The sequence below is a fragment of the Chelonoidis abingdonii genome, chromosome 2 (assembly GCF_003597395.2).
Source record: "Chelonoidis abingdonii isolate Lonesome George chromosome 2, CheloAbing_2.0, whole genome shotgun sequence".
In the NCBI taxonomy this organism is placed as follows: Eukaryota; Metazoa; Chordata; order Testudines; family Testudinidae; genus Chelonoidis; species Chelonoidis abingdonii.
In genome coordinates, this window is record NC_133770.1 from 293,284,771 (window position 1) to 293,295,308 (window position 10,538).

The 10,538-nt window shown below is 40.7% G+C and overlaps 1 protein-coding gene across 4 annotated transcripts in view; it reads right to left on the reverse strand.

Moving 5' to 3' along the window:
- The window catches only part of PTK2 (protein tyrosine kinase 2), a 405,326-nt gene that overhangs the window by 339,297 nt on the left and 55,491 nt on the right, over positions 1 to 10,538 (reverse strand). For 3 of the 4 annotated variants that reach the window (XM_075063281.1, XM_075063280.1, XM_075063279.1), the window contains exon 1: positions 2,558 to 2,580. The gene's annotated coding sequence lies outside the window, so the exon portion shown is untranslated. Of the gene's footprint in view, positions 1 to 2,557; positions 2,585 to 10,538 lie in introns of those variants that run through there. The other variant, XM_075063277.1, reaches the window with a different exon arrangement.

A 10,538-nucleotide genomic window follows, 5' to 3' on the forward strand; every position in this document is an offset into this window, starting at 1 on the left:
TACTGCAGGAAAACAATGCATTGTGATGCAAATTTGCAGCACTGAGGGAAAGATGCTGCAGAAGCCAGAGCATTTCCAGTGGCCACAGTGACCTATTTTGAAACCGGACATTTGTAAAATTAAAAACGATTTCCAAAAACCTCTCATTCATTCGTTTGTTTTTGTACATTCCAACCTGCTTGCAAACCTAAAACTGAATTCTATTTTCAGATCAACCTAGTCTGATTCTGGTTTTGCAGTATTTCTGAGGCTCAACTTACACTGAATTTTATGGAAATTGAGAATTTTAACTGAACTTTTTGTTACTTGGTTTTCACCTGCACTAGCATAGGGCATCATCCTACTCAGCCCATCGGAAATCTCTTTGTTCCAGTTAGTGCAATACAGCAGAACTGCTGTTAAGTCATCAGAAATATAATTTAATACATCTTGTTTGTTATGAAAAAGATAAAGTGCTTTTTCTGATATTTTCCACCAACCACAGACATTTGCTTGGTGTGGTTTGAATCTCCCACGTCTCCAGTTTTCAATGTTCCTTTTACCATAACCCCAGCTAGTAACTTCGGGCCTTGTTCTTTCACCCCCTCCGCCCACAATGCCTCCAAAACAGCACAATTTACCCCAAACATCCACAATATCAAGTCCATCTTGTCACTATGCCTTGGGATTGATCACCAGTCCCCCAAAAGACTTGAACATAACATTCACACAGCTCTGCAAACCATGGGAATGGGTGAGGGGGTTGGGGAAATTGAGAAAAAGTATAAATAGACCAAAAAAAAACCCAACACCAATTACTCTGGTCTCTAATACATCTATAATATCCTCCCATGCTTAGATGCTGCCAAATACATCCATCCCTCTTCTCATTTGCTAAAAATCACTGTTCCAATTGAACTTCCATATACACAGCAAAAAATTGCTTTTCAGATAAAATCTAACTATGAGGCCTAAATCAGCCTGACGTTGTCCCTTGAAGATGGAAGAACACTCACCAGTAACGCTGGAAAGAAGACCTGTCTAGAGATGCATTACTCATCCTGACTCATAGATGCACGGCAGTGGACATAAAACCCTAGAGCCCCAAATAGGAGGCTAGATGTCTTTTCATCTGTCCATATTAAAACAGCTGCAGAAAAAATATGACACTCTATCCAGAATAGTTACATTTTTTTTCCATGTTTTGAATTAACTGTATGGTATTTATTCATTTTTTCAATTTTGGTATCTCCTTGTGTACCTGCCTTCTTGTCAGCATGTTTTTAAGCATCCTAAAAATGCAATATGTGAACTTCTTCCTTAAAAAAAAACTTTACTTTTAAATTAAAGATGCCATGTGTTCCTTGCACTTTGTTTGAAGAAAACATACATTTTCTCAGGACAGCTATTTTAAAACATCATGTACAAATGAGTAATTTGCAGTACATAAGTTTTTAATTGAAATTGGCATTTGATTCTAGAGGGAACAGCAACCATCTTCTAGTGTTGTATCAGAAAACAGCAAAACATCCAAAGTGGGTCCCCTATCAATGCCAATGGGCCTGACACAGAATATCAGGGTTGGAAGGGACCTCAGGAGGTCATCTAGTCCATGGAACACCCAATCTGAAAATGCACTGAGTTTACAGTAAATTCAGTGTGAGCTCATGACTTGAGTCCCTCCTTAATATCAGAAATGCCGGTATTTGTTAATTGACAAAGAAAGTCACAGCTTATATAGAGTTACACATTATGCTCAGCATCTGGACTTTTCAAATGCTGAAAGAGCAAAAAGAGCATAGCTTCATTTTGCACACATCGTGTAGCCATTACATCGTAGGCACATTCATGAAGTTTTATTGTAAAGTTACTGACAATTGTTATTAAGATTAACACTAAAGTTTAGACTTAAAGGTTTCAAACAAGGTTACAACCATAATGTAGGAAATAACAGAACACACTACTGTTTTTAAAAACAGGAATAATTTCCAAGGCCCATGGAAGACAGGGGGTGCTGGATTAAGAATAAGGAGATGAGGGTTTTATTCTCAGCTGCCTGACTGATTCACCTTGTAATTTAGGACAAATTAACTTGTCTGCTCCTCACTTCTGGCATTCACAACTGTGAAGACTCTTCACGGGTCTAATCTTCCATTATTTAACCACTCGTTTTGTTTCACATTGCCCCTCTACCTTTCCAGTGATGCTAGCCCTGACTGCTCATTAGTCCACTTCTCCACAGTTCTCGCTGCGTCTTTTTCTATGTTGTCCTATCTCATCATTTTCAAGGAGTAAATAAAATATGTGGATATATAAAAATTGTAAATAGCTCATCTCAATTCCTCTACTCATTTGTCAAAATATCATTTATGAGGCTGTGAACTCCCTGAGTCTTCCTTGTGTTTGTTCAGTCCCTAGCACTGCTTTGGGCTCCAGTCCTGACTGAAACTTCTCGACTCTTAACACAATGCAAATAAAAAACAAAAACTCTGATTATATATCACAATACTATGGTACTGAAGCAAACTATTAAAAGCTACTTTATGTCATATTACATAAATGAGAGAATAGCACTTACCTGTTGGAAAGGAAAGTCTTGAAATATCTGAAATAATAAGATGATTTATTAGCATAAATAAAATACTTCAATATTTCAACAGTCAAATTAGCCTAGCCACCTTCCTGCTGCAAAATTATTGCACTGTTCAGTAGAACACATTATCTAAAACAGCCCTCTAGCTGCCAGACCTGCTGCATGCAAAGAAAAATCACCATTCTTTATCCCCACAGTTCACTCACTAACTATTATCTTTAAAATAGGTGAGTGAAGAACAAAGATTATACCAACTAGTTTATACCAAAGATGTTACACTATTAGGTGATGAGCATAATTATTTCAGCAGGATGCTAGTCACAAAACACTCTACTGATGCCATTAGAACCACTGTTTTTACTCACTCGTTTTTCTCAACCATTCACCTTATCTGGGATGAAATTTTCAGGTTCAATCTTCGAAGAAAAGGGTTTTGTTTGATGGTTTGTTTTTAAAGCTTAGACACAAACTATTCAAAATTTTGTTTTAAATATAATGAACTTAAAGGTCAAATGGGAGTAGAAATAGAATTATATTCAAAGAAAGTGAAGAGTCTTGAACCTCAGTCAAATTTAGAAAGAAGGTATATCAATTACTGTTACTATTACTAACAATTGCATGCTGGATGCTTTACAGACAGCTAAGATCATCAAGCCATTATAGGATGCAAAACTGTATTGCTGTATTTCTGTCCCCAGCCTTTCATAGATCACCTATACTCTTAATTTGTAAGATTAATCAGAACCCTGATCCTGACTGGAGCCTCAAGGATCAAGAGAGTTTTGAGGAGAGGAGAGACAAGCAGAGTGAAGGGGATGGAACAGGAAAAGTAAGGTTGGGAGAAGCAAGAGATATCAGGAGTGAGAGGGGACAAGAGCGATGGCACAAGGGAAGAGGTGATCTGAAGAGAACAGGAGAGACGCTGCTAGTTGAAAAGTAGGTTGGAGGATGAAAGTGCAACGTGGGGCAGTTATGGAGAAAGAGCAAAAAGAAAGAAAGTGGTGGTGAGTGGGCAGTGGTGGATTAACAACTGGGCCAACGGGTCCCATGCCCAGGGGCCCCAGCCAGCTGGGCACCCCCGTGCCCCGACCCGCTTGCTCGGTGCTCCTGCTGGGGAGCAGGGCTGGGGCATGGAGGCTTGCCCCACTCCGCCAGGCACTCCTGTCAGGGAGTGAGGTTGGGGCGTGGAGGCTTCCCCCACTCCCAAGAAGGAGCGGAAGGCGGGAGGGGGAAGCCCCTGCACCCTAGCAGGAGTGCTGGGTGGGGAGATGGGGTAAGCCCCCATGACCATACCCCATCTCCCCAGCAAGAGGGTCGGGTACAGACTGCAGGTGGAAGTGGTGGGGAGGGGACCCCATTTGCTCTGGCCCATGGCCCCACAAAAGCTTATACCGCCACTGGTGGTGGGGACTGAACAGACCTTGACCAAAGAGGAGAGGAAGAGTTAGTTAGCAAGGAAGACGGCAAAGAGGAATGAAGTGTGAGCAAATTTATCGTGGATGAAGTCCATGTGAACTTTGGACTTTCTCCAGAGTAGCCAAAACAGGAACAGATTGACAGAGCACCAGAGCAGATAGTCTCATTGGTTTGCTGCATATTAGAAAAATATCTAAGGTTAATCAACATAGCACTAGTAAATATAGTGATATCAATGAGTAATCCCAATACTGTGTTTAGTTAGGCTTATTATAATCAATGCTGCTGTTGTGGTAAAAGCTGACAAAACTTTAATACTGGAGAAAAAAACCTAAAACAAATACAGCTCTCTAAAGCCAACTAACTGCATATTTTAAAATTGAACTTCAGAGCTGTCTCTGAAGACATGTTTATTGGTTTAGTGGCAAAACATGCCAAAACTAAAACAGTCTTTAAATGCAAAATGAGAATAGTTACAGGACGTTAATACTATTAGGGAAAATCCTACACATTTTATTCTGGAAAAAGAACAGCAAGTTTTGAGAGGTAACAAAGTACATTTATAAAGATATGCTCACCAAGTCATTTGCTTACAAGCAACACTGGGCTGAGGTAATATAATATCCCCTCAAACAGGAGAAAACAAAAAACACGCAGGAAGGAGTTACATAAGCTTCAGGAAGGAAAAGCCTCAAGTTGCCTCCGGCAATAGTTTCCACATGGAATATAGATCAGTGTATATGGAATCAGGTTTCACAGTGGTAGTTGTTATAGTCTTTATCAGCAAAAAGAATGAGAAGTACTTGTGGCAACTTGGAGACTAACAAATTTATTTGGGCATAAGTTTTTGTGGGCTAAAGCTCACTTTATCAGATGCATGCAGTGGAAAATACAGTAGGAAGATATTATATATATACACACATACACACACACAGAACATGAAAAAATGTGTGTTGCCATACCAATTCTAACGAGACTAATCAATTAAGGCGGGCTATTATCAGCAGGAGAAAAAAAAATGTTTGTAGTGATAATCAGGATATATATATCTTCCTACTGTGGAATGAATCCTTACACGGGTTTAAAAAAAAAAATGCAAGTTTTAGTGAAGCTTCAGATTCCTGTTGAGTCATTTAAGTTTAGGAAAACTGTCGCACTGTTTGTCTATTTATTCAGAATACTATATTGTTCAGTTTACCCAAATTGTTTTTGCTTTCTGAGTCATTATCAGAAAGATCTCCTAGAAATAAGTGTATCCTCCATAATGACTCAATCCACTTGACTAAATTTACTAATTAAGTTTCAAGATTGAAATTTTATTTCAAAATTTAGCTAAGAGAAAATAATTGTATTATATTTCACCTACCATGATGCAAATTCACCACTAAATTGAATGTCTACTTCAACAAAAAAGTACTTAACTTGGAAGAATCTACAGTTACAGTACAGAAACAAGCAACAGTATATTATTCTTCAAATTCAGTAAACTATTCTTGATACAATGGAATAAATGTTTACACCTCAATGTTTTTCTCTTAAAGGACATTAAGTATCACCCATCATGTCCAGGAGATACATTTTAAGAAAAAAAATTGACAAACATGGAGTCTATATCTGGCAATCATTATAATAAGTACACAGATGCAAAGATAAAATTAAATCCTAAATTTCCCAATGCTGAACTTGGGATTCAGCCACATAATACCTATTCATATTTTAATATATATTGCATGGCTAAAATACATGCAACTTTGAAAACAGAGAGTGATGTTTACTTAACGACTGCACAACTGTTGAAATAACAGAGCTTTTTTTTAGCACTCTCGGCCCTAATTCTGTAATGGGCTCCACACAGGCAGATCCTTGCATTCACACAGGTCTCAATGACTTCACTCAGATTTGCCCACTTGGAGCCCATTGCAGGATCAGGGCCTTTGAACGTTTACCTACTGAAACAATAATAGCAAGTGGTTAGTTCCATGTCTACATCCAATTAATTTCACAAATGGATAAACTGAAGAGGCACTGCACATGTGCGACAATTCCACTTAAGACTGCAGTTCCCTGTGAGAACAGAGTTTTCCAAAACAATTAGATAAATATTTACGTGTAATGTATTTCTAAGCTTAATACATATAGGTATTTGATTTACATCAAACAGTACAGGAAAATTAAAGCACACAGCATGAGGTTCAGATTCAGCTACTCAAAATAAGACCAAAAGCACTCAGAAAGCTGCTTGTGCAACATTTTTCAAAGGCTAATGCATCTAGCTCCAGAAAATATGAACCATTGTGGGAACATGCGTTCATGACAGCATCAATGAAACCAGTGGCATAGCCGGGTTTTCAGCGCAGGGGGAGCAAAAAACATAAAAAAGGCACCCCCACTCTTGGCTACCTCTCTGGCCACGCCCCAAGACCGGACCACCACCCCCTCCCCGCTCACGTTCCCTCCTGCGCTGCCGCCTGTCCCTGGCTCCTGTCCCAGTGCTAGGCTGTGTTTGCATCAGCCAGCAGGCGCAGCTTCCACGCCGGCCTGCCACCCTGCAGCTCCTCCAGCTGTGTCATGGGCAGCACCGGCTGGCAGGCGCGGCTTCCACCCCGCGGCTCCTCCAGCCATGCAGCCGGCAGTGCCTGCCGGCCTGAGGGCAAGCAGCTGCTTCCGTTGAATCCCGCCAGCTACGCTACTGAATGAAACATGAAAATGCTGCATTATGACGTCAAAGAGAAAAAGCACAATCTCTGTTATGCATTTACAATCTGCTCACCACTGTTGTATCAGTAACACATAGGATCAATGTTCATTTGTTTCATGCAATTTATTAATTATGGCATTACAGCAGGAACTCCAAAGCTTAAAAGTGAAATAATTTTTCTGCCCTGTATCTTATTTTTGATCCCATGTTAGTATGACCCACCTCACCCCCAAAGCCTCCTTTTGGCTTAAAAAATTGTATTCTTATTCTTAAATCAAATGAGGTGTATTTTTTTAAAAGAACACCTGAAAGAAATCTAACAAAACAAGTGTTCTAAGTTTTGAAGTGCACAGAAGAGTAACCTTCTCAAGGCAGGTATGTGGTCAGTCACAGAGTTCCAGTTCACTGGTTCATTACACACTTGACAATATTTTGCACACTAGCCAAGCTTCAAAATCCCAATGAGTTAAGTTGCTTGTTACTCCCTGCCCCTCATCCTCTCTCCATTCTGAAAACTGACCACTTCATTCCTACCCTTTGTTTCCTTTTAACCAATTACTGATCCATGAGAGGACCTTCTCTCTTATGCCATGACTGCTTATTTTGCTTAAGAGCCTTTGATGAGGGACCTTGTCAAGGGTTTTCTGAAAGTCCAAGTACATTGTAGCCACTGGATCACCCTCATCCACGTTTGTTGACTCCTCAAAGAATTCTAATAGATTTGTGAGGCATGATTTCCTTTTACAAAAGCCATGTTGACTCTTCCTGAACAAATCATGTTCATATAAGTGTCTAATAATTCTGTTCTTTATTATAGTTTCAACCAATTTGCCTGGTACTGAAGTTAGGCTTACTGGCCTGCAATTACCAGGACCACTTCTTGAGTCTTTCTTAGAAATTGGTGTCATATTAGCGATCCTCCAATCATCTGAAACAGAAGCTGATTTAACTGATAGGTCACATACCACACTTAGTAGTTATGCAATTTCATATCTGAGTTCCTTCAAAACTCTTGGGTGAATACCATCTGGTCCTGGTGACTTATTACTGTTTAATTTATCAATTTGTTCCAAAACTTCCCCCTACTGACACCTCAGTCTGGGACAGTTCCTCAGATTTGTCACCTAAAAAGAATGACTCAGGTGTGGGAATGTGAATTCATTTAGCTTCTCTGCAACAGACTTTTTTTTAACACATAGTTTCACTCACAATGATGGCTTGGGAAGGAACCTATCACTCCCTAGCAACATGAAGAGGCTGGAGAGACTTCCTTTTTTTCAGCACACATCTGCTTTCTGGGGAGCCAGTGACTAGTTCAGTCCCTGGTAGTGTGGCACAGCAGAGTATGTTCCCAATCCAATCCTTAGCAATGAGGTAACAGTTTACCTCCCCAGTCTGTTCCTTGGCCACCTGGAGGAGTGGATGAAGATAGAGGGGAGACAGTACCTTATCTCCTCTCCTGCTGAGGTAGGAACTCTAGCCCACTGGAGGTCAGGAACCAGCTACTCCCCTACAAAAAATTCCCTTGTAATTTCTTTGTCATTTAATAGACATAGTGGCAGCTGAACAACATTCATAGATTCAAGGACTGAAAGGGACCTCGAGAGGTCATCGAATCCAGTCCCCTGCCCTCATGGCAGGACCAAATACTGTCTAGACCATCCCTGATAGACATTTATCTAACCTACTCTTTACTCTTAATATCTCACAGAGATTGGAGATCCACAACCTCCCTAGGCAATTATTCCAGTGTTAACTATCCTGACAGTTACGGAACTTTTTCCTAATGTCCATCCTAAACCTCTCTTGCTCAATTTCAAGCCCATTGCTTCTTGTTCATCATTAGAGGCTAAGGTGAACAAGTTTTCTCCTGCTCCTGATGACACCCTTTTAGATAGCCTGAAACTGCTATCTATATCCCCTCTCACTTTCTCTTTCCAAACTATAACAAACCCAATTCTTTCAGCCTCCCATAGTCATGTTGCTCAAGACCTTTACTCATTCTTGCTGCCTTCTCTGGACCTCTCCATTCTCCACATCTTTCATTGAAATGCGGTGCCCAGAACTGGACACAATACTCCAGCTGAGGCCGTTAACCAGCGCAGAGTAGAGCGGAAGAATGAACTTCTTGTTTCGTTTACAACACGATCTGTTAATCATCCCAGAATCACGTTATGCTTTTTCACAACAACATACTCAACGTAGATCATATTTAGCTTTGTCCACGCTAACCTCTAGAATCCTTCAGCCGATCACTCCTTCCTAGACAAGTCTCGCCACCATCTCTGTTGTGTGAAACTATATGTTCCGTTCCTAAATGCAGCACTTTGCATTTGTCTTCTGTTTAAATCATCCCGTTTACTTCGGACCATTTCTCCAATTTGTCCAGACCATTTTGAATTATGACACTGCCCTCCAAGCAGTTGCAATCCTCCCAGTTGGCTATCATCTGCAAACTCATAAGAGTATTCTATGGCAATATCTAAGTCGTCGATGAAAATATTGAACAGAGTCAGTCCAAATAGACCTGCGAGAACCCCACTTGTTTATACCTTTCCGCAGGATTGGGAACCATTGAATAAACTACTCTCTGGTATGTATCCAGCCAGTTATGCACCACCTTAGAATAGCCCCCATCTAAATTGTATGTCTAGTTTATGTGATAGAATATCATGCAAGACTGTATCAAAGCCTATTAACGTCTAGTATACACATCACCGCTGCTCCCTAGCCACAAGGCTCGTGTATCCTATCAAAGAAAAGCTATCAGATGGCTTTACTATGATTTGTTCTTTACAAATCCCTGCTGGCTATCCCCTATCCCTTACACCTTCCAAGTGTTTGCAGATGAATTTCCCTTAATTACTTGCCATTATCTTCCCATGGCACAGAAGTTAATAAACTGGCTCTGTAGTTCCTGGTTGTTTTTATTTCCCTTTATAGATGGCACTACTTTTGCCCTTTTTCATTCTGGCATCTCTCCCGCTCAAACCATGACTTTCCAAAGATAATAGCTGAGGCGCAGAGACCTCCTATAGCTCCTTGAGTATTCTAGAATGCATTCATTGCATGCCCTGGTGACTGCAGGCATGCTAATTGAGATAAGATTTGATTTATTTACATACTTCTTTTTTGTGATTATTTTGTCTAGAACCTACTTTCTGGCTCCAGTAGCACTCACGTTCTGTAGGCTCAGTTCTTTGGCAGGACACTTTCGTGAGATGCGCGAATAGAAGAAGTCACTTTAAGCATCCTCTGCCACTTTCCAAGGTCTTTGTTACTGTTTCTCCCTCCTGGCAGCTGGTGAAGCTAGTGGGCGCTACCCTTTTTTGGAGGCCGTTTGTGGTGCTCCTTGCGTGGGTGTTCTAATTAATTTCTATAGACAGAAGTGGCTTTATTGTGGTGCGCCGTTCTAGTCCGGATAGATTTCTTGTCTGACTGCTTATTTGTGCCATTGGCCGTTTGTGCTAATTTGGCCCCTGCATTCGTCGTGTTGTGTTGATATCTCATTGCCTTCTGTAAGTCGATCTCCGTCCTAGTTTCCAGTTTTGTGTATGTGAGTCGTTTCTTATATTCTGTTTATATCATGCAAGATTCTGTGTGAGTTTGAGCGGACCAGGTGGTCTTTGCCATTGTCTATCTTCCCGTACGCAGGGCGAGTAGATGTTTGTTCTTTTTGTGGCCTTAATTAGTGTGGCGCTCGGCTTTGGCAAATGAACTGCAGGCACTGCGCCCAGGTTTTTTTTCTCTCCCCCAGTCTTGATTCTTTGGGGGACGCCCCGTGAGGCTTATCAGACTTCTCTGTAGCTACCAAAATGCGGACCTGCCGTGTGTAATTAGGACCAGTTTTTG